Source organism: Pleurodeles waltl, chromosome 8 (genome assembly GCF_031143425.1).
Source record: "Pleurodeles waltl isolate 20211129_DDA chromosome 8, aPleWal1.hap1.20221129, whole genome shotgun sequence".
Classification (NCBI taxonomy): domain Eukaryota; kingdom Metazoa; phylum Chordata; class Amphibia; order Caudata; family Salamandridae; genus Pleurodeles; species Pleurodeles waltl.
The window spans coordinates 1,411,265,791-1,411,290,357 of record NC_090447.1 but is presented as its reverse complement, the minus strand read 5'-3'; the positions used below and the strand labels follow the sequence as shown (position 1 = coordinate 1,411,290,357).

The 24,567-nt window shown below is 50.0% G+C and overlaps 1 long non-coding RNA gene across 1 annotated transcript; it reads left to right on the top strand.

Annotated features, from left to right (window-relative positions):
* Nucleotides 1-13,973: 13,973 nt before the first annotated feature.
* LOC138249243 (uncharacterized) lies at nucleotides 13,974-22,002 on the top strand. Its single transcript, XR_011194808.1, has 2 exons — nucleotides 13,974-14,063; nucleotides 20,621-22,002. It is a non-coding gene; the product is annotated as an uncharacterized lncRNA (long non-coding RNA).
* Nucleotides 22,003-24,567: the final 2,565 nt, after the last annotated feature.

The window sequence follows — 24,567 nt, the reverse complement described above, 5'->3', positions numbered from 1 at the left end:
GGGGTCAACCTCCTGCTGATAAAAGCAACAGGTTGATCCTGGCCCTCAGAATTGAGTTGTGATAAGACTGCCCCTACCCCTAATTCAGATGCATCAGTTTGAACAATGAATTTCTTGGAGTAACATGGGCCTTTTAGGACAGGTGCAGTGCACATGGCCTGTTTCAGCTCCTCAAAAGCTTTCTGACAGCTAGCTGTCCACAATACCTTTTTAGGCATTTTCTTGGAAGTGAGATCATTAAGTGGGGCTTCAATGGAGCCATAGTTCTTAATGAACCTCCTGTAATACCCAGTGAGGCCTAGAAAGGCTCTCACCTGGGTCTGTGTTGTAGGGGGAACCCAATCTATGATAGTTTAGATTTTCCCCTGAAGTGGTGCAATCTGTTCTCCACCTACCAGGTGTCCCAGATAAACCACTTTCCCCTGCCCTATCTGGCACTTTGAAGCCTTGATAGTGAGGCCTGCCTTCTGCAGGGCCTCCTAAACTTTCCACAGGTGGACCAGGTGATCATCTCAGGTGGAGCTAAAGACAGCTATATCGTCCAGATATGCTGCACTAAAAGCCTCCAACCCTTGCAGGACTGTATTCACCAACCTCTGAAAAGTGGCAGGTGCATTTTTCAAACCAAAGGGCATTACTGTGAATTGGTAGTGCCCTCCAATAGTCAAAAATGCAGTTTTTGCTTTAGCATCCTCTGATAACTTGATCTGCCAATACCCTGCAGTCAAATCAAAGGTGCTTAGATACTTGGCAGATGCCAGTGTATCTATGAGCTCATCTGCCCTGGGTATAGGGTGAGCATCAGTTTTTGTTACCTGGTTGAGACCTCTGTAATCTACACAAAACTCATTTCCCTTTTTCCATCTTTGGAGTGAGGCTTTGGTACAAGCACCACAGGAGAGGCCCATGGGCTTTCAGAGTGTTCAACCACTCCTAGTTCAAGCATTTTCTGAACTTCTTGTTTTATGCAGTCCCTGACATGGTCAGGCTGCCTATAGATCTTACTTTTGACAGGCATGCTGTCTCCAGTATCTATAGTGTGCTCACACCAAGAAGTGGTGCCTGGAACAGTAGAAAAGAGTTCAGAAAACTGACCTAGGAGATTTATGCAGTTGTCTTTCTGCTCAGCAGTAAGACAGTCTGCCAAAACTACACCTTCCACTAGAGCATCTTGTTCTGTGGAAGAGAAGAGATCAGGGAGAGGGTCACTCTGTTCTTCCTGTCCTTCATCTGTTGCCATGAGCAGGGTGAGATCAGCCCTGTCATAGTAGGGTTTCAGGCGATTGACATGGAGCACCCTAAGGGGACTCCTGGCAGTGCCCAGGTCAACCAAGTAGGTGACCTCGCCCTTCTGTTCAACAATGGGATGGGGTCCACTCCATTTGTCTTGGAGTGCTCTTGGGGCCACAGGCTCCAATACCCACACCTTCTGTCCTGGTTGGTACTGAATCAGAACAGCCTTCTGGTTATGCCATTGCTTTTGGAGCTCTTGGCTGGCCTGAAGGTTTTTACTGGCCTTTTTCATGTACTCAGCCACTCTGGATCTTAGGCCGAGTACATAGTCCACAATGGTGGTCATTCTGACCTCGGCGGTAAAAGGCGCCTACCGCCGGTCAGAAATCCTCCATAATTCCGCCGCGGTCGCGGTAACCCGCCACGGTCATTCTGACCCGCAGCAGCCAAACCTCCGAAAATCCGACAGCCACAACAGACCGCCAGACCAGCGGTCGACGGAAAAGTGGAGGTGACCAAACTTCCACCGTCACGCCAACAGAAATACGCCCATGCCATTACGACCCACGAATCCACGCGGCGGTCTTTCAAACGCGGTTTTCCATTGGCGGTACACACCGCCGCGGTCAGAATACACACAAACGAACAAAACTCAGCCACATTGGACGATTTGAATTCCACACACCTGATACACATACACACACCACTCCCACACACACAATACAATATAAAACACACACCCACATCACCCACAAACCCCTTCGACCAAAATCCGAAAAGAAGCACTGAGAGACACATCAGCGATCACAGAATACCATCACACAGAGGCACACTACACCATCACCCACACAATATCCACACACAAAACAACACACACCACCACACTCAACACACTTAACTACACATACTCCACCCCACCCATCATACACACCACTCCACGGCACCCCAAAGACACCCCCGCTTCTCAGACGAAGAACTCAGGGTCATGGTGGAGGAAATCGTTCGGGTAGAGCCCCAGCTCTTCGGCACACAGATCCAATACACCAGCATTGCCCGGAGGACGGAGCTATGGCAGAGGATTGTCGACAGGGTCAACGCTGTGGGACAGCACCCCAGAAATCGGGAAGACATCAGGAAGCGATGGAACGACCTACGGGGGAAGGTGCGTTCCATGGTATCCAGGCACAACATCGCCGTGCAGAAGACTGGCGGAGGACCCCCACCTCAACCCCCACAATTTACAACATGGGAGGAGGAAGTCTTGAACATCCTGCATCCTGACGGCCTCGCAGGAGTCGGCGGAGGAATGGATTCTGGTAAGTTGAAGCTTCACTACTGCTTCCCCCCCACCTGCATGCCAAATGATACCCCAACCCTCACCCCCATCCTCGAACCCCACCCTCACCCCCACCCCCATCCTCACCCCCACCCTCACCCCCACCCCCATCCTCACCCCCACCCTCACCCCCACCACCATCCTCACCCCCACCACCATCCTCACCCCCACCCCCAGCACACCTATTCCCTGCCAATGTCTCACCATCACAACCCACACATCCCAAAACCTAGGCCTGAATGCGTCCACTAAGCATGGACACCCATCACCAAAGCATGCCCAATGCATATACACATCCCCCCCACAAGCCACCCTCACCAAAGCCCCCACACACGAATGCCAGCACTTGGGGACACGGGAACCCACAGATACACCCATATGCCACACATTGAAACTATAACCATACCTCTATACCCCTGCAGGACCCGACCGTCAACACACCGCCACGGAGGGCCCAGAATTCTCCACACCCCCCACCCAAGAGGCCGTCAGCGATGACAGCAGCTCTGTCGACCTGGACACTGATGACCAGCCCGGACCATCGAGGACCTCTGGACAGTCGGTTCCCCTCACACAGGCACAGGCCACTACAGACCCAAACCCCTCTGGGAACACCAGCACAGCTCCCACCCAGCGGGCCCATGCCTCTGTCTCCAGGGCGCGTCAATCTGCGGTGTGTCTACCACTACAGGGCACCCAGGATAACCCACCACCCCAACAACAACAGGGACCTGGGGGCAGTGGTAGTGGGCACACCGGCCAGGGGGCAGAGGCCCAGGGAAACAGGGCAACTCGGAGGGCAGCTGTGCGACAGGGGGGGGACGGGCCCAGGGAACCCACTCTCCACGAGGCCCTCACCACCATCATGGGAGCATACAACCGCTCCCAGGAGACGATGGCGACGGTACTGGCCCGGTTCCAGGAGATCCAGGTACTGCAGGAGGAACACTATCGGGGGTACAGGGAGGACATCAGAGCCCTCACCTCCACCCTGGTTACCATGGTAGGGCTGCTGCAGGACCTCATCAACACCAGGACGGACACTCAACAACAACAAAGGGCCCCTGCCACTAGCCTGGACCAAGAACAGCCAACCACCTCCGCCGGCGCTAGTGGACAGGAGGCCCCCGCACAACAGCAGCCCACCAGACCCCCACCTCCTGCAGGAGAAGAACCACCCCGCAAGAGGGCCCTGAGATCTCGCAAGAAGACAGAGTAGGATGTCAAGACCCCCGCCAGCAAAGGATACCACCTGATGTCATCCCACTGTCCCACATTGTCACCCTGTCCATCCTTGAACTGCCCATGCTCCATCTCTCCACAGGCCTCTGGACAATGCACCTGTGTGACTGTTACTCTGGACTCTGCCATGGACATTCCTTCACCATAGCCCCCACCCACTTGAAACCACCCATCCCATTTTGAGCACTGAAATAAACACCTATTTTGCACAAAACTATCTGGAGTCTGGCTGTGATTTCAAAATATTGTAATTGACATGACAGTGCAAATATGTCCTTGTACATAGTGAAGTCAACAAACAGCTGCCACAAAGCTGTAGTCCATGGGGAAACGAAGCACAGGACTCGTAGTGAGGACCCCAGATCTGAAATAGGGAGGGAAAAGCCACAACTCAGTCATCATACACTGGGGCAAATAGACAGGCAGCAGAGATGCAGGAGAGTAGTTCACATTTACTAAATTATGTTTGAATTGTTACCTGTGTCCTATTGGAAGTACTGTTCAATGATTCTGTCCCTGTTGTCTGTTTCAGCCCCGTCGTCTTCCTCCTCGTCACTCTCCACAGGTTCCACAGCTGCCACAACACCACCGTCTCGACCATCCTCCTGCAGGAAAGGCACCTGGCGGCGCAAAGCCAGGTTGTGAAGCATGCAGCAGGCCACGATGATGTGACACACCTTCTTAGGTGAGTACATTAGGGATCCACCTGTCATATGCAGGCACCGAAACCTGGCCTTTAGGAGGCCGAAGGTGCGTTCGATCACCCTCCTAGTACGCCCATGGGCCTCATTGTACAGTTCCTCTGCCCTGGTCCGGGGATTCCTTACTGGGGTCAGTAGCCACGACAGGTTGGGGTACCCAGAGTCCCCCAATAGCCATACACGGTGTCTCTCTAGCTGTTCCATCACGTAAGGGATGCTGCTATTCCTTAGGATGTAGGCGTCATGCACTGACCCTGGGAATTTGGCATTGACATGCGAGATGTACTGGTCAGCCAAACACACCACCTGGATGTTCATGGAATGGTAACTTTTTCTGTTCCTGTACACCTGCTCCCTGTCTCTTGGGGGAACCAAAGCCACATGGGTCCCATCAATGGCACCAATGACGTTGGGAATATGTCCAAGGGCATAGAAATCACCCTTCACTGCAGCCAATTCGCCCACCTCAGGGAAAAGGATGTAGCTCCTCATGTATTTCATCAGGGCCGACAACACTCTGGATAACACCTTCGAAAACATGGGCTGAGACATCCCAGAAGCAATTCCAACTGTTGTCTGAAATGACCCACTTGCCAAGAAGTGGAGTACTGACAGGACCTGCACCAGAGGGGGAATCCCTGTGGGTTGGCGGATGGGGGACATCAGGTCGGGCTCCAGCTGGGCACACAGTTCATGTATAGTGGCACGGTCAAGCCGGTAGGTCAGGATAATGTGGCGTGCTTCCATTGTCGACAGGTCCACCAGCGGCCTGTACACGGGAGGATTCATCCGTCTCCTCGCCAAACCCAGCGGACGGTGCCTAGGAAGGACAACATGGAGCACACAGTCAAGCAACCCACAGGTACGTACTCACAGCTTGCACAGTAAACGATTCTCTATGCAGTGAATGGCGTGTCTGAGTGGCTATGCAAGGCCTAGGCCTGTGTGACGCAGTTGAAATTGAGCCATGTGGACCCTCGAAATGGCGGCTGCCTGACCTGTGAAGTGTGACAATGGGATGTGAGGTCAATGCGCTGGCGTGGCACACCGCGGCGGTCGGCGGGCGAAGACCGCGGCGCGAAGCCGCATTGGTTAACATTGAAGCCTATGGGTTTCAGGAGCCAATGGCGAAGGGCGCCGGCGGTGGCGGTACGCACCGCCGCGGTACGCACCGCCGCGGACGTGACCGACATTTTCTATCTACTTATTCACTTGCGACTTGAACTTTCACAAGAGAGGACCTATACTGCAAGTGTTGCTGTGACCTCGGTCTGGAAGGGACAATGGCTGCTGCGCCTGGGGAAAGGGCCCCTGCCTTCACTGGAGAAGAGTTGGAGAAACTTGTGGATGGGGTCCTCCCCCAGTATGCGCTACTCTACGGTCCTCCAGACCAACAAGTGAGTTTAATTCAATATGGATTTGGGGCCACTGGCTGGCTTGGGGGCCTGGCGGGGGGCCTGGCGGGGATGGGGGGCATGTTGGGCCTGGTGGGGGGCATGGCGGGGGGCCTGGCGGGGATGGGGGGCATGTTGGGCCTGGCGGGGGGCATGGCGGGGGGCCTGGCGGGGATGGGGGGCATGTTGGGCCTGGCGGGGGGCCTGGCGGGGGGCCTGGCAGGGATGGGGGGCATGTTGGGCCTTGTGGGGGGCATGGCGGGGGGCCTGGCGGGGATGGGGGGCATGTTGGGCCTGGCGGGGGGCATGGCGGGGGCCTGGCGGGGATGGGGGGCATGTTGGGCCTGGCGGGGGGCATGGCGGGGGGCCTGGCGGGGATGGGGGGCATGTTGGGCCTGGCGGGGGCCTGGCGGGGATGGGGGGCGTTGGGCCACTGGCAACGAAAATGCAGACAGACTTGAACGTGGTATTTCTCCCTCCCTGTACGTGTCACATAGGTCCGCGCCCATGAGAAGATCGGGATTTGGCGTGCCATCGCCAAGGAAGTCCGGACCCTGGGGGTCCACCATCGACGGGGCACCCACTGCCGCAAGAGGTGGGAGGGCATCCGCCGCGGGACCAAGAAGACCGCCGAGTCTCTGCTGGGGATGGCCTCCCAACGTAGGCGGGTGCCTGCCGTCAACTGACCCCCCTGATGTTCCGGATCCTGGCGGTGGCCTACCCTGATTTGGATGGGCGCGTGAGGGCAGCACAGCAGACACAAGGGGGTGAGTACAAGCATTATCTACTCTGTTGTCGCGCAGTGGAGGTGTCTGGGTGGGGGAGGAGGGCTGTGGGTCCCCCTAGGCCAGGGCGATATCTGTAGGCTGGGCCCCCCCGTAAGCCCGTGTCCCCAGCCACCACCCTCAGTAGTGTGCCAGTACAGCCATCCCTGGGCCGTGTCATCCATGGGTGCAGTTGTCAACTCTAGGCGTGTAGGGCATGTTCCACGGAATGCGTAGGGGACCCCAAGTGCGCAACTTAGTGCAGGGGGCATCTGTGTCTGTCATGTCCGCTAACTGTACCGGTGATCCATGTACTCAAAATCTCTTTATTTCTCTCTCCCCCCCCCCTTTTTGTTTGTCTTTCTGTGCTTGTGTGCATCAGCATCATCAGGCGGAGGAGAAGTGGCATCGGGGCAGGAGGGAGCTGCATCTCACATGGCCCAGGAGGGCCATGCCACAGAGTCTGACTGGACCAGTGAGACGGAGGGCGAGGGGAGCTCCACAACGGGGACGACTGGACCATGCAGCGACACGGACACGTCCTCGGAAGGGAGCTCCCTTGCGGGGGTGGCACCATCCGTGCCCCCGCCATTACAGGTACAGCCGCCACCCAGCGCACCATCTCCGCCCTCCCAGCAGCCCCTCAGCGTTCGCCCCGTGCCCGCTCTGCCAGGAAGCCGGGCATCTCCTTCGCCCCAGGCACCTCAGGCCCTGCCCCTGTTACCCCCGCTGCCCTCAGTGAGGAGGTCATTGACCTCCTCCGAACGCTCATTGTTGGGCAGACTACCCTTTTGAATGCCATCCAGGGGGTGGAGAGGGAGGTTCATCGCAGCAATGCGTACCTGGAGGGCATTCATTCGGGTCAGGCTGCCCATCAGCGATCGTTCCAGGCTCTGGCCTCAGCACTGACGGCAGCCATTGTCCCTGTCTCCTGCCTCCCTCTACTAACTCCCTCCTCCCAGTCTCCTGTTCCTCTGCCTGTCCCACCCACACCATCAGACCAGCCTGCACACACCTCAACACCCAAGAGCAGCTCATCCAAACATAAGCACCACAGATCACGCAGACATTCACACAAGCAACATTCCGATGCAGACATGCCAACAGTCACTACCACCTCTGTGACCCCCACCTCCTCGTCTCCCTCCTCCCTCCCTGTGACGTCTACACTCACACCTTCATTCACCTCACCATCAGCCAGTGTTTCCATCACCAGCACACCCTCCAGTCCAGTCCGCACACGTGCAGTCACCACCCCCACTGCCATTTACACGTCCCCTGTGTCCTCTCCCACTGTGTCTGTCACCCCCTCTTCCACACCACACAAACGCAGCCACCCACCCACCCAACAGCCATCCACCTCACGACAGCCTCCCGCTCCTGCACCTGCACCCAAAGACAGCAAAGTTGTCTCGCCTACAACCACATCCTCTCCCTCCACTCCCATTCCCACTGTACCTACCACTATCCATTGTCCCAGGAAAATCTATCTCTCTACTGCTACCTTCTTTCCTGACCCTGAGCCCCCCCCCTCCTTCTCGTCGGGGTAAGAAGAGCACCTCAGCCACCACCAGCCCTGCAGCCCCCTTGACAAGGGTGCAGGGGTATTGGAGCCCACCAGCCCGCAGGTCTGGATCTTCGCCCAGCAGCAAGGGGACAGCCAGCCCACCCCCTGGGAAGAGGAGCAGAAGGCGGAAGGGCCGCCGCCGGAGCCCGGGTTCTATATCCCCCCAGGACACTAGCCAGCCACCGTCAACAGCCACAGCTCCAAAGGGAGGAAAGGGCCACAGACTCCCGACTAAGGAGGGCAAGGGCAGCAAGGCGGAGAAGTCAGGCAGCAGGCCTGCTGCCCATGGAGGACCCGTCACAGCTGCCCAGGAGGAGCCCGCAACCCCCATAGCCGCTGCCCCGGGAGGAACCGGCACAGCTGCCCCGGGAGAGCCCACCACCCCCATAGCCGCTGCCCAGGGAGGACCCAGCCCAGCTGGCCAGGAGGGCCCCACCACCCACAGCCCAGGTGGGCATTGAAGGAGCACCATCCCCGCTGCCCAGGAGGGCACCACCAGGCAATGAGCAGTTGGCCATAGAATGTCTGCCGTCTCCAGCACCGCTCCGCTGGGGACCGCCGTCTCAAGAACCGCTGAACTGGGCCCTTCAAGGCAAGAACCGCTGAACTGGGCCCCGCCGTCTCCAGCACCGCTCCGCTGGGGACCGCCGTCTCAAGAACTGCTGAACTGGGCCCTTCAAGGCAAGGACCGCTGAACTGGGCCCCGCCGTCTCCAGCACCGCTCCGCTGGGGACCGCCGTCTCAAGAACCGCTGAACTGGGCCCTTCAAGGCAAGGACCGCTGAACTGGGCCCCGCCGTCTCCAGCACCGCTCCGCTGGGGACCGCCGTCTCAAGAACCGCTGAACTGGGCCCTTCAAGGCAAGAACCGCTGAACTGGGCCCTTCAAGGCAAGGACCGCTGAACTGGGCCCCGCCGTCTCCAGCACCGCTCCGCTGGGGACCGCCGTCTCAAGAACCGCTGAACTGGGCCCTTCAAGGCAAGAACCGCTGAACTGGGCCCTTCAAGGCAAGGACCGCTGAACTGGGCCCCGCCGTCTCCAGCACCGCTCCGCTGGGGACCGCCGTCTCAAGAACCGCTGAACTGGGCCCTTCAAGGCAAGGACCGCTGAACTGGGCCCTTCAAGGCAAGGACCGCTGAACTGGGCCCTTCCAGGCAGGAACCGCTGGACCTTTGGCAGACGTGGCAGGGCAGGATCTGTCTCGGGCAGGGCTGCAGGATGTCCTCTGGCCAACATGCCTCCTCCAGTGGCAGTGGAGTCTGTTATGGACTGTTTGGACTGTGGCTTTGCTCTCCCCAGGATGGCCCAGTGGGCAGGCCACCCACTGTATGGACTGTATGGACTGTGGCTTTGCTCTCCCCAGGATGGCCCAGTGGGCAGGCCACCCACTGTATGGACTGTATGGACTGTGGCTTTGCTCTCCCCAGGATGGCCCAGTGGGCAGGCCACCCACTGTATGGACTGTATGGACTGTGGCTTTGCTCTCCCCAGGATGGCCCAGTGGGCAGGCCACCCACTGTATGGACTGTTTGGACTGTGGCTTTGCTCTCCCCAGGATGGCCCAGTGGGCAAGCCACCCACTGTATGGACTGTATGGACTGTGGCTTTGCTCTCCCCAGGATGGCCCAGTGGCCAGGACACCCACTGTATGGACTGTTTGGACTGTGGCTTTGCTCTCCCCAGGATGGCCCAGTGGGCAGGCCACCCACTGTATGGACTGTATGGACTGTGGCTTTGCTCTCCCCAGGATGGCCCAGTGGGCAGGCCACCCACTGTATGGACTGTTTGGACTGTGGCTTTGCTCTCCCCAGGATGGCCCAGTGGTAATGGAGTCCCCTCGTGGATCTGGCGTCGTGTACTCAAGTGGCTGAGGTGCCCCCCCTTCCCTTCCCCCTGAGGTGCCTGTCCTTTTTTCTTTCTGATGCCCCTGCAGTGTTCTCTCCGTGGAGTTCTTGTCGTGGGACTGGGCCTTGCCCCTTTGCTCAGGACCCCTGTGGTCCACGGACAGTGGTTGGACTACATTTAGTAGATGTATATATTTTGTACATAGTTTATTTATTTATTGGGATTACTGCTGTCCATTTTTCAATATATCTGCCCGTTTAAGATCTCTTCTTTTGGTCTTTGCATTATTTCGGAGGGGGGGGTTTGTGGGTTGTGACAGTGATCTGTGGGAATGCATTGATGTGTGTGTTGTAGTGGGTGTGGGTGGGTGGGTGTGTGCCGGTAATCTTTTCCCTCCCCTGTGTCGTAGGTGCAGTACTCACCGATGTCTTCCGCGCCGCCGGGCGTGCTCATGGTACAGGAGCAGGTATAGGAGTGCGGGGATGACCTGCAACTCGGGTTCCATACTGCCGGAATCTCGCGTGGAGTATGTGGAGGTGAGCGTTTTCCCGTTCGTAGTCTGTTTCCGCCGTGTTTTTATCGGCGGTGCTCCCGCCCCGGAAAAGGTGGCGGATTGGTGGGTCGTGATAGGGTGGGCGGTACATTGTCAGCCGCCTGGTTGTTGGCGGGGACCGCCGCGCTGTTTGTTTGTTCCGCCGTGGCGGGCGGAGTGTTAATGCGGCGGGCTGTGTTGGCGGTTCCCGCCAGGGTCAGAATTGCATATTTTGGACCGCCGGCCTGTTGGCGGGTCGGCCGCCGCTTTATCACCGACCGCCAGGGTCAGAATGAGGGCCAATGTCTTGCTTAGGAGCTTTTAAAGGTTGTCCCCAACCCTCCTTTACAAGTGTTACGGGACCTCTTACAGGGTGCCCAAAGAGGAGTTGAAAGGGGCTGAAGCCCACTCCTTTCTGGGGTACCTCCCTGTAAGCAAAAAGGAGGCAAGGTAACAGGACATCCCATCTCCTCCTGAGTTTTTCAGGGAGTCCCATTATCATTCCTTTGAGAGTTTTATTAAACCTCTCTACCAGTCCATTTGTTTGTGGACGATAAGGTGTGGTGAATTTGTATGTTGCACCACATTTCTTCCACATGGCCTTCAGGTATGCAGACATAAAGTTGCTACCCCTGTCTGATACAACCTCTTTTGGAAACCCACCCTGGAAAAGATTCCCAGGAGGGCTTTTGCCACTGCAGGTGCTGTAGTGGTCCTTAGAGGAATTGCTTCAGGATATCTTGTGGCATGGTCCACTACCACCAAGATAAACCTATTGCCTGAAGCAGTAGGAGGGTCAAGGGTGCCAACTATGTCAACCCCTACCCTTTCAAAGGGAACCCCAACCACAGGCAGTGGAATAAGGGGAGACTTTGGGGTGCCACCAGCCTTGCCACTGGCTTGGCAGGTCACGCAAGATTTACAAAAGTCTTTTGTGTCCTCTGACATCCTAGGCCAGTGAAACAGGGGGACAAGCCTTTCCCATGTTTTAATCTGACCCAAATGTCCAGCCAAAGGAATGTCATGTGCCAGAGTTAGGAGGAACTCTCTGTACTGCAGGGGAATGACCAATCTCCTGGCTGCTCCAGGTTTTGGACCCCTTGCCTCTGTGTACAAGAGGTTGTCCTCCCAGTAAACTCTATGTGAGTCACAGACATCCCCATTTTGCTGTTTGACAGCTTGCTGTCTTAGACCCTCTAATGTGGGACAGGATTGCTGTGCCACACTCAGTTCCACCCTGGCAGGCCCCCCTCCACCCAAAAGCTCAGCAGTGTCTGCTGCCAGCTCCTCTGGTGAAGGTTCTGCACAGGGGGGAAATTCTTCTTCCTCAGAAGTTGAATCATCTGTAGAGGGAGGGATAGTGGGTAGGGATTTACCCTTACTAGCCGTAGCTTTAGGGAGCACTTGGTCCATTGTTCCAGGATCTAAGTCACCCTGTCCTTTTTGCTTTTTGGCCTGAGCCCTTGTCAAAGCAAAAATATGCCCAGGAATGCCCAGCATTGCTGCATGAGCCTCCAATTCCACTTCTGCCCAAGCTGATGTCTCTAAATCATTCCCTAGTAGACAGTCTACAGGTAAATCTAAGGCAACCACAACTTTCTTTGGACCAGTAGCCCCCTCCCCCCCCCAGTTGAGATTCACAACAGCCATGGGGTAGCTAAGAGTGTTGTTATGAGCGTCTGTCACTTGGTACTGGTGACCAAGTAGGTGTTGTTCAGGGTGTACCAGTTTCTCTATTACCATGGTAACACTGGCACCTGTGTCCCTGTAGGCCTGAACCTCAACACCATTGATTAGGGGAAGTTGCTTGTACTTATCCATATTAAGAGGACAAGCAACCAAGGTGGCCAAATCAATGGCACCTTCAGAGACTAGCACAGCCTCTGTGGTCTCCCTAACAAGACCAACCCCAACTAAATTACCAAAAGTGAGCCCAGCTACTTTCTTGGATTGGCTATTAGTAGGTTTGCTCCCACCACCACTGCTATTACTAGGGGCACTAGAGGTTGCAGTAGGGGTGTCGGGAAAAATATATATTCACATGTATGTACCTATAGATATGATACTTTAGTTCCAATTCTCCCCTCCATTATCTGAATCCCAGTAAGACTTCCCTACTGACCTCTCTGACACCTATACCAGTTGTACAAACAAACCTCTCCAAGCCACGTTGTTAAGTTTAGCTCGGTATCGCACTTTTAGTTCAGCCAGTCAGCAACCCAGCCCCCTTTTCTTTAGGAACCACCTGTTGTCTGTTCACGTGTTCATGCTCACACTGCATTATGTATATTTTTACACTATGGACTTTAAGTTTTGTGTATGCAGCATTTCTTTAGTATGTGCGTGCCCATGTTTGGACTGTGTCCCCTTTTGGGGTTGTGCTGTGACAGCACTTATTAACATATATAAGTGCCTGACTTATATGCTTCAGGGCAGAAGATGCCAGCTTGTAAGACGTAACACTGGGATGTGCGTCTGCCTTCTGCCTTGGCATGCCAATAAACCTTGGTACCTCAAGACACATTTCATCTGTTCCGGAGCCTTGCCTGGTGTTTGTGTTTTCTTTGCGCCACTCTGGGGAGGGTTGAAAAATAGTTTCCTAACAAATGGCATCAGAAGTGGGATGCGTGAAATGCCACCACTGGTAAGTTAATTAAATGCCTTTGTTGTGGCCTTTCAACGCTTAGCTAAGAGTTAAACTGGGGATTGATGTAAATAAAAATATAGCTGGCTATTTAATAGGTGACTGAGGAGTAACTAAGTTACCCGTATCATTACATTAAATGATAGTGGCAAATTCATACGGCGAATTGTAATACCACGCAGGAGAACCTGGCCAGACAGAAGATAATTTCTTTCTTAAATAGGTGACTGAGGAGTAACAAAGTTATCCGTATCATTGCGTTAAATGATAGTGGCAAATTCGTACGGTGAATTGTAATTCCACGCAGGAGATCCTGAACAGAAAGAAGAGAATTTTGTTTTTGTTTTACGGGAATCCCAGAGAGAAAATAAATAAAATAATTAATTAATTAAAACCCTCCTGGAGTGTAGCTTGGGAAGCATTTGATCAGCTGGCACCGGAACACAGGAAATGATTTTGAAATGTGCACAAACAAATAGTCTGTCATTGATCAATGGCTGTATTTGAATTATGTATTGTTTAAGTGTAAATGTGCCACTATGTTTCATTGCAATGTTTTTGAATTACATGTAAAGTAGTGCAGCACTGCATTAGACAAGAAAAATGTTTTATGTTGTGCCTCTAAATTGTCAACAGCTCCTGTTTTCTCTATCTCTCTGTCTATCCACCACTGCGTAACTTTTTTTTTTCCTGTTTAACAATTTTTTTTAGCAGGATACAACCATTGTGTTTATTTTTTCCAGATTGTAAAATTGAGAGGGAAGGGCACAATGGGCAGCGGCAAGTCTAAAGGAAACGTAATGGTGGTAAGCCCTAGAATGCTGAAAAAGACTAAAAAGTTGTTTAAAGAGATGACAGGAGAGAAATGTTTTGATCAGATAGCCCCATAGAGCAAGGTAAGAAGGACACAGACTGTGTAACAAATGTAAACTAGTTTGCATGCTAATGTGGACAGAGAGAGGGAAAGCAGAGTGGAGCTGTAACAAAGCCTGGGTATTAAAGACAGGCTGCATGCACACAAAACTGTAACAGCAGACAAATATCTACATTTTAGGAGTGACATTAATAACATAGTGATGATAAAACTAACTTTAATGGTAAAAGTGCACTCAATTTAAGAGGAGTAAACCTCACAGTAGTGAAAAAAAAAAAAAAAAAAAAGAATTTCTGCGTGACACCTCCAGGACATGTAAACTTAAAAGTACATGCCCCACCAACCTAGCGCCTACCTTAGGGGAGACTTATATGTAGCAAAAAGGGATTTTTACGGATTGGCAAACAGTTTTAAATGCTAGGTCAAAGTAGCAGTAAACTGCGCCCACAGGCTGCAGTGACAAGCCTGAGACAGGTTTTGAAAGGCTACATCTCAGGGTGGCACAACCAGTACTACCGCCCACTTTCGCATTTAATTTACTGGCCCTGAGCACTTGGTAAACTACTTTAAAAAAAAAAAAGACCTGTCAAATATATTTGTGGTTGGATGGGAAATAATTACTTATTTCTAAAGGATAAAATAAACATTTCTATGATTCAGTAAGGGATCATGTTCGCAGCAATAAAGAGATCAACCTAAAATGTAAATTCTGAATAAACACTTATTACAGTGTGAAGCTACAGCTTGAAAACCTTAAAACATTATTCAGTAATGACCAAAGCTGAATATGGCCAACCACCACAATGTTTGCTCAACATACACACATGTAAATTATTTTTAAAATTAATTTTACTAAAATAGTTTTTTGCATTTTCATGATGTTTATTATGTCTAATATCACTACTGTAAATATGAGCTATGTAACTAATTCCCATAAATGTTTGCACCCCTTTCTTCTCATGGTGTACTACAATGTAAGGCGACAGAAAGGCTAAGGCACATCATTAGAATTGCATTATTCTGTCCACATAATGATTTTAAATCATCTTTTTCATGAGTATTCTGTTATAACATCTTATTAAGAAGCAGTTAATGTTTTGCATTTCAAGCACACTTTTAAGGTGCTGCTACTTTTCTGTGTCATTTTTCTCACATTATACACTCATATTTCTGGGTCTAAATAGGTAAATATCTTGAGTACAAAATAGGATAATTGGGAACTCTAACAATGCCAATATTTCTGTATCTTAGAGACAAAATTAAAATGTGAGCTTTAGTTTCAATGTGGCCTCAGGGTTGCACTGTTTCTCAAGTACCCCAGTTCCTGGCCTGCGTTTTGTACAGGATTTCTATACGTATACTGGCATTCTAAATTTTCTTGAGCCATTTATTTGGAAGGTTACCTTTCCCTACTGATGTTAATTGGTGGTAGAGAGTGCATGGCACAGAAATACAAAAACAGCATAGTTTAAATCCTACCTTTCCAAAGACTGAAAATGTGGATGTTAAGCAGTCATGCTTCTGGCCGTGCAGAGCTCTGATGGGACTCTCACATAGGACAAACACTAAAACACTAAACAACAGTTGTTAACTGTGCTGGGACAGGGGATGTGAATTTACAACAGCAGGTTTAAGTGTCAGATGCTAAGCTTCTGTAATTAGCCCTGACTTGCACTGCTGATACCAAAAAAAAAAAAAAAATACTCAAGGGTAGCTTTGATTATTTCCTCAAAGTTATGCAAATAAGTAATGACAACTGTGACAGTCCTATTTTACACCAGATTTTTAGCAGTACACTGATTAAACTGGTTTTATCTAAATGATTTGAAAGGGACACATGCACACGCGTAGCTTGGCAAACTGCTGAAGGGTCTACATTAGACTGTGAAAGCATGACTGCAGGTCATCACCATATTTTAAATATGAGATACATATGTATATATACATGTACATTTTTAATTGTACTAATGCAATTTGTACATTTAGTATATACCACTTGTAATAATATTAAAGAAAATGAAAAGGGTGAGCTAGTTTGGAGGACTGGCTACTTCTTTTCAGCAGTTTTGCTTCTATTTCTTATGGTTTGCAACAGATGCTTTGTGTAGGGAGGCTTGCAGCTTTGTCCTCATTTGAGACGGCTCTCTTCCACACACGTGCAAACAGTGCAGTGTCATGTTAGTCCTCACCACACTGAATGAGCACAATTTACTAAAAGTAAAAAATAAATAAAAAAAAAAAAAGGCACACTGGAGTGCAACTTGTTCTAAATAGGTACTACAGACCAAAGAAAAAATATATAATGTATGCTTGTAATTTTGAAGAGTAGGTTAAGAATAACTTAATTTCCTACATTTTCTAACTATTCCATGGTAGGAGAACCCACTTCAAGTAATATACAAACCAGAACATACTAGGTAAAAAGAGCTAATATATGAAAGAAAGTCCTTCTGCTTAGTAAAAAGAGGGTCAAATTGATGCTGAATACATGTAAACTGTTTTAGAATATCATCATTAGTAATTTAAATACATTTAATAAATGGAAGAATTTTGCAGAGTGGTAGCAATACATTTCTGGCTTTGATTCAGCCCTCTTGAAACTAAATTGAACACCATAGGTCCATTCTAGGTCCTAAAATGAAACTGATTGACCCCCTTATGATGCATTTTTCAGTGTCAATAAAACATAACTAAAAGAAGGAGCCATTGTCTCACTGGATTGTAACTTCCTTGAGGGACCGTCACTATGCAACTAACAAGACTGGATAAAGGAAGAATTGCAGATTCTATTAAGGACGGCAGAGTTTTTGCTGTTTTCTTGAGGAATAGTACCTTTGTAGGAGATATGCAAGGTAGGACTTACATTATTGAATAACATTATCAAGGGGCACAGTATAGATAAGATGGAGGGCAAGGATACCAGCAAGGAGACAAGAGTAGGGATCAGTGTTATTCTTGCCCATGCCAAGAGGCTTACAGAAGAAAAAGCACTACATGAGGAACGCTTTACAGAGAAAACAAGTAGGAACATAGGATGACGCAGAGAGAGACATGACCCATGCAGCGGAAAACCGATGAACCCGGTGCTTTATGATGGAGGTATCTGACACATCTGAAGAGAATACAATGTTTCCAACTAAGGTAGGAGATAAAATGGTTGATTTCTTAATTTCAATATGGATGTGCCCCACCAATTAGCTGTGGGTATACCTCATCTGCCACAATTTCTGCAACAGTATATGCTTTCAAGAAATGGGATTTACTTACAAGCACCTGAGCGCAGGTTAGAATTGATTAACATAGCGCAAACTGCAGCAGTGAGCATTGACCTAGGACCACAGGAAGAGAAATTCTTATAGGGCCAGCTTCAGAACAACACGTCTATACCTGTAGCACCAGGATTCTACCCTACAAATTTGGGCCCCGTGGTAACTAAGAATTTTACATTTCCTTTGGGAGTTGGGACTGTGTTGGGAGATGGAGAAGGATGGTGTTGAATGTTGTGTATGCTCAGAAACGACAGGGCTGTAGTTTTTGACAAACTTGAAAGGAATATGACTTTACAGCTGACTGAAAACAAGGTCCTAGAACAACTGAACTCAGAGGTTTGAGCAAACACAAAAATGAGGCAAAATATTTAAAAACACACCCTCCCCATAATGTAACGCTTAAGGAAAATGCAGAACTACCTTATATGCGTAGCCCGTGTAATAGTCCAATAATTCCATTGCCCAAGGGCAACAGTGGGCAATATAGATTCATACAGGATTTACACCAGATAAACAACATCGTGGTTCTCTTAGCACCTATTGTGCCTGACACCAATACTATATTATCTTCTATACTTGCAGAAGCAAAGTACGTTTCAGTTAAGTCTCGCAAGTGTGTTTTTCAGTATTAGAGTCCATCCAGAGAGTGAGTACCTCTTTGCCTTCACAATAAAAGATACCCAGTACACTTTCACAAGACTGGCCCAAGGCTTCACAGAGAGTCCCGCGGTCTATGCGCAGGCAGTCAAGAAAGACCAGGACAGCCTACACCTGGAAGGCGACAGTGTCATCTTGCAGTACGCTGATGATCTCCTTGTGGCATCCCCATCACTAGAGGCTTGTGAAAAAGACACTGTAGCTCTGCTGAACCACCTCCAGGAGAGAGGACACAAAGCCTCATTGTCAAAATTTCAGTGCTGCCAAAAAGAGGTGACTTACCTTGGTTATGTGGTATCCAAAGGTACGCGCTGCATATCACCTGACAGAATAAAAATGATTCAAAGCATGCAGCCACCGTCCACCAAGAAAGGAATGATGTCCTTCCTGGGGATAATGAACTACTGCCGCCAGTGGATCCATGAGTACAGATCCTATGATGCATTCTTGAGGAAATGCACACTACAAGATGCACCCAACAACATTGTATGGACTAATGAACTTGCAGAATGTTTCAAGAAACTGAAAGGGACATTGTGTAATGCGCCAGCATTGAGGCTCCCTGATTACAAACTACCCTTCCATCTCTATGTGTCAGAGCAAGACAGCATTGCAAATGGTGTACTGACACAGCAGCATGGCTCTGGAAAAAGACCTGTGGCATATTACTCTGTGACTTTGCCTTCGGCAGTGACTGGGCATCCAGCCTGTTTGACAGCAGTGGCGGCAGCCGCTGTGATGGTAGAGAGGGCGGCTCCCATTGTGATGGACTACCCTTGTATTGTTTATGTGCCACATTCGGTACAGTTGTTGTTGTCATCAGCAGCAACACAGCATTTTTCGGCAGCCAGGCGCACGGGTTATGAGGTCACGTTGGTATCTAACACTAATATTACCATTAAAAAATGCCCCCTGTTAATTTGGCAACATTATTACCTGCCATAGGTGATTCTGATGAGACCCCTGACCATAATTGTGTTGAGGTTGAAGGAACATGCACCACACCCAGACCAGATTTACAACAGACACATTTAGAAAAGGCAGACTATGAGTGGTACACTGATGGTTCCTCCAGTAAACTAACAGCCACCAATTACAGAGCAGGGTATGCAATAACAACAGTAGACACCATAATTGAAAGTGCAGCTCTGCCCCCTGGCACATCTGCATAGCAAGCTGAGCTGTATGCTGTAACAAGAGCATGCATCCTAACCGAGGGGAAAACTGTTAACATTTATACTGACTCACATTATGCCTTTGGAGTTGTCCACAATTTTGGCCAGCTGTGGCAGTATCGTGGTTTCATAACAGCAGCAGGGCACCCCATCCAAAATGGCCTTTTGGTAAAGAACTTGTTAAAAGGAATACTACTACCCAACAGAATAGCAGTCATAAAATGCGAGGCAAATACAGGGGCTAACACCAAGATAGCCAGAGGAAACACCATGGCTGACACAGCAGCAAGAGAAAGCATGTTACAGCCAGTACAAAGGGTGCCCTTAATGGCAAAAAGCATTAAAGAAATTCAGCTTATTCAGAGACAATTGTTGCTAGCTGATGCAAAGGAAGCATAATGGTCTGCAACACTAGCTGAGGAAAGAGTGTGGATTGATGCTGGGTGTTTGCAAAATGATGAGGGATTATGGGTCCACCAGGATGGTAGACTTGTGGCTCCACGTAGTATGTTCCTTCCCCTTACAAGGCTTGCTCATGGACCCACTCACATGGCACAAGGGGGGATGAATGAGCTAATTAGACTGGAATGGTTTGCACCAGGGATAACAGCCTTCACTGCACAATTCTGCTCCCAATGTCTTGTCTGTGCCCAACATACTAAAGGCCGGTCCCCTGCTACAAATGATCACTTACCAGTACCACAGGGGCCGTTTACCAATGTCCAAATAGACTTTGCCTGTATGCCCCCAGTGAATGGATTCAAATATTTGCTGGTGTGTGTGGATCAATTTTCAAAATGTGTGGAGGCGTTTCCCACAAGGAAGAATGATGCCGCAACTGTGGTGCGATGCTTGATGAAAGATATCATACCCCGATTTGGGGTCCCCCAGGGTATTAATAGCGACAGTGGGGGTGAATTTGTGGCTGCAGTGGTGCAAAAGATGTGTGAATGTTTAGGAATAGAGAGGAAACTGCATGCCCCTTACCACCCCCAACGTTCAGGACAGGTGGAGAGGAGGAACTCCACTATAAAAAATAGATTAGCAAAAACAACTGATGCAACAGGCCTGAAATGGCCTGATGCTTTTCCTTTAGTGCTGCATGCCATAAGGGCAACTCCATCTAGGACAACCCTTTCGTCCCCCCATGAGGTACTGATGGGGCGGCCTATGTCTGTGGGGTTGAGGTTGCCTCTCCAAGCATCTCAAGCAGCACTGCTGTGGACAGATGAAAACATTTCTGACTATGCTATAAAATTGTCATCAGTCTTGAGGCATCACCATCTCCAGGTGAAGGAAGCTTTGCCCCATCCGTCCTCAGAGTCCACACATCCTTTTAAAGCTGGAGACACAGTCATGGTGAGAAAAATAAAAGATGTTTCTCTTAGTTCTAGGTGGACTGGACCACACCTCGTACTCCTGGTGACGCGGATGGCAGTGAAGGTACCGGGACGTCCTGAATGGATTCACGGCACTAGGTGCTGATCCGCACCAACAACAACCAAGACCGACGTGCCTGCAACAGATAAGCACCTGCAACCTGTGCAGCAGCGCAACATACCAGGAAAGGGGAAGACAGACCAAACCATTCCTAAGAACCACACTGAGAGCTCCTCATCAAGTGTCAGGTGACACCAACTGATGCAGTTGAGGGAAGCACACAACGTAGTCTCGAAGAAAGGTGATAGTCACACTTGCAGAAAAATAGACTGAAGAGGACACCGCAGGGCAGGTCCATGAAGCGGACCCTGAACAAAACGACTGCAGACCAGTAGGAGAAGCAGAGGACAACACACTGCGTGCCATTGCTTCACTGACAATTAGAGAAAGTAGCTTAGAACTGAGTAACAGAAAGACTTCATATCTATATCTATAACTTTTGCCCTGCTCCAGCAATTCTGTAGTAAAAGCAGCTATTCAATTTCTGCAGTTAAATTTCTCCCTCCTACAGAGCAGGAGCTAGCCCACAGATATCTTAGAATACAACAAGATGTAGAGGAAGCACATAAAGAAATGTTTGATTTAATTGCTATAGACCCATAACACATGAATGCATTGGATACTAGCATATCATTTTGTCTATGTTTAAATAATGAATACCTCATAGGTGTATACCTAGATGACAAAATATGTGTTTCATCTAAACAAAATGTGTAATGCCATCCGAAGATATGTATTTTTATTGATACGTTATTACTATGCTTCTGCAATGTATATATATATTTTTTGCAATTAAGTATGATATTACTATCAAAAAGGAGAGATTGTCGGGAAAAATATATATTCACATGTATGTACCTATAGATATGATACTTTAGTTCCAATTCTCTCCTCCATTATCTGAATCCCAGTAAGACTTTCCTACTGACCTCTCTGACACCTATGCCAGTTGTACAAACAAACCTCTCCAAGCCACGTTGTTAAGTTTAGCTCGGTATCGCACTTTTAGTTCAGCCAGTCAGCAACCCAGCCCCCTTTTCTTTAGGGACCACCTGTTGTCTGTTCACGTGTTCATGCTCACACTGCATTATGTATATTTTTATACTATAGACTTTAAGTTTTGTGTATGCAGCATTTCTTTTGTATGTGCGTGCCCATGTTTGGACTGTGTCCCCTTTTGGGGTTGTGCTGTGACAGCACTTATTAACATATATAAGTGCCTGACTTATATGCTTCAGGGCAGAAGATGCCAGCTTGTAAGACGTAACACTGGGATGTGCGTCTGCCTTCTGCCTTGGCATGCCAATAAACCTTGGTACCTCAAGACACATTTAATCTGTTCCGGAGCCTTGCCTGGTGTTTGTGTTTTCTTTGCGCCACTCTGGGGAGGGTTGAAAAATAGTTTCCTAACAAGGGGTTGTGGTAGTGGGAGGCTTGGTGCTTTTCTTTGGACAACTGGCATCAGTTGTCCAATGGCCTTTTACTTTACATAAATAGCACCATGGTTTCTTTACTTGATTAGAAGAGGATTTGGACCCACCACCCCCACCAGAGTGTTTTTGTGGGCCTGATGAAGACTCATTTTTAGATTTGTCCCCACCCTTGTTTGAAGACTTACCATCCTTCTTCTTGCCATCCTTGTCACCCCCTGTATGAACTTTTCTGTTCACTCTTGTTCTGACCCATTTGTCTGCCTTCTTTCCCAATTCTTGGGGAGAGGTCAGATCTGAGTCCACTAGATATTGGTGTAACAAATCAGACACACAGTTATTCAGAATATGCTCTCTCAGGATTAGATTGTACAGGCTTTCATAGTCAGAAACTTTACTGCCATGTAACCACCCCTCCAAGGCCTTCACTGAATAGTCAACAAAGTCTACCCAGTTTTGTGAGGACTCTTTTCTGGTTTCTCTGAACTTAATCCTGTATTGTTCAGTGGTTAAGCCAAATCCATCCAAGAGTGCATTCTTCAAAACTGTAAAATTATTGGCATCACTTTCGTTCACAGTAAGGAGCCTATCCCTACCCTTTCCACTGAAAGATAGCCATAGGATAGCAGCCCACTGCCTTTGAGGGACCCCCTGTACCATACAGGGCCTCTCAAGTGCAGCAAACCACTTGTTAATGTCATCCCCCTCCTTGTAAGGGGGAACTATCTTATGCAGATTCCTAGAATCATGCTCTCTCACAGGATTGCTATCAGGAATACTGCTGCTGCCACCATGGGGTCCAAACCCCAACCTCTGTCTCTTTTCCTAAGTCTAGCGATTCCCTGTCTAGAGCCAGCTGTTGCTGTTTAAGCTTCAGCCTGGTCTCTTCCACTCTCAACTTATTGAGTTCCCTTTCTAACATCTTGTCATCAGTGCAGTAATAGCAAAAGGAAGTAATGCAAGCAGTGTAAAGTTACAGTAGATTGCAATAGGAGCACATAGGTATAGGGTCAACACAAACCATATACTCCAAAAGTGAAATGCGAACCACGAATGGACCCCAAACCTATGTGAGCTTATAGAGGGTCGCTGGGACTGTAAGAAAACAGTGAGGGTTAGAAAAATAGCCCACCCCAAGACCATGAAAAGTAGGTGTAAAGTGCACCTATAACCCCCAGAGAGCACAGAAGTCGTGATAGGGGGATTCTGCAAGGAAGACCAACACCACAATGCAACAACAGTGGATTTCCGGACCTGAGTACCTGTGAAACAAGGGGACCAAGTCCAAGAGTCTGAGGGTGCAAAGAAGCTGCCACTGGATGGAAGAAGCTTTGGTTTCTGCAAGAACGAAGAGGACTAGGAACTTCCCCTTTGGAGGATGGATGTCCCACGTTGTGAAGAAGCTTGCAGAAAGACTGCAAACAAGCCTTGCTAGCTGCAAGGGTCATGGTTAGGGTTTTTGGATGCTGCTGTGGCCCAGGAGGGACCAGGATGTCGCCACTTGGATGAGGAGACGGAGGGGGCACCCAGCAAGTCAGGGAGCCCTCACAGAAGCAGGCAGCACCCGCAGAAGTACCGGAACAGGCACTTAGAAGAGGAGTGAACCGGAGTCCACCCGAAGTCAGAAAAGAGAGTCCCACGACGCCGGAGGACAACTCAGAAGGTTGTGCACAGCAGGTGAGAGGGTCGGGGACCCAGGCTTGGATGTGCATAAAGGAAATCCTGGAAGAGTGCACAGGAGCCGGAGCAGCTGAAAATCACGGGGTACCCAGCAATGCAGTCTAGCGTGGGGAGGCAAGGACTTACCTCCACCAAACTTGGACTGAAGAGTCACTGGACTGTGGGAGTCACTTGGACAGAGTTGCTGAGTTCCAGGGACCACGCTCGTCATGCTGAGAGGGGACCCAGAGGACCGGTGATGCAGTCTTTTGTTGCCTGCGGTTGCACGGGGGAGGTTTCCATTGACCCACTGGAGATTTCTTCAGAGCTCCTGGTGCAGAAAGGAGGCAGGCTACCCCCAGAGCATGCACCACCAGGAAACAGTCGAGAAAGCCGGCAGGATGAAGCGATACAAGGATGCAGTAGTCGTCTTTGCTACTTTGTTGCGGTTTTGCAGGCGTCCTGAGCAGTCAGCGGTCGATCCTTTGGCAGAAGGTGAAGAGAGAGATGCAGAGGAACTCTGATGAGCTCTTGCATTCTGTATCTGAAGAATTCCCCAAAGCAGAGACCCTAAATAGCCAGAAAAAGGAGGTTTGGCTACCTAGGCAGGAGGATAGGCTAGTAACACAGGTAAGAGCCTATCAGAAGGAGTCTCTGACGTCACCAGCTGGCCCTGGCCACTCAGAGCAGTCCAGTGTGCCAGCACACCTCTGAATCCAAGATGGCAGAGGTCTGGGGCACGCTGGAGGAGCTCTGGGCACCTCCCCTGGGAGGTGCAGGTCTGGGGAGTGGTCACTCCCCTTTCC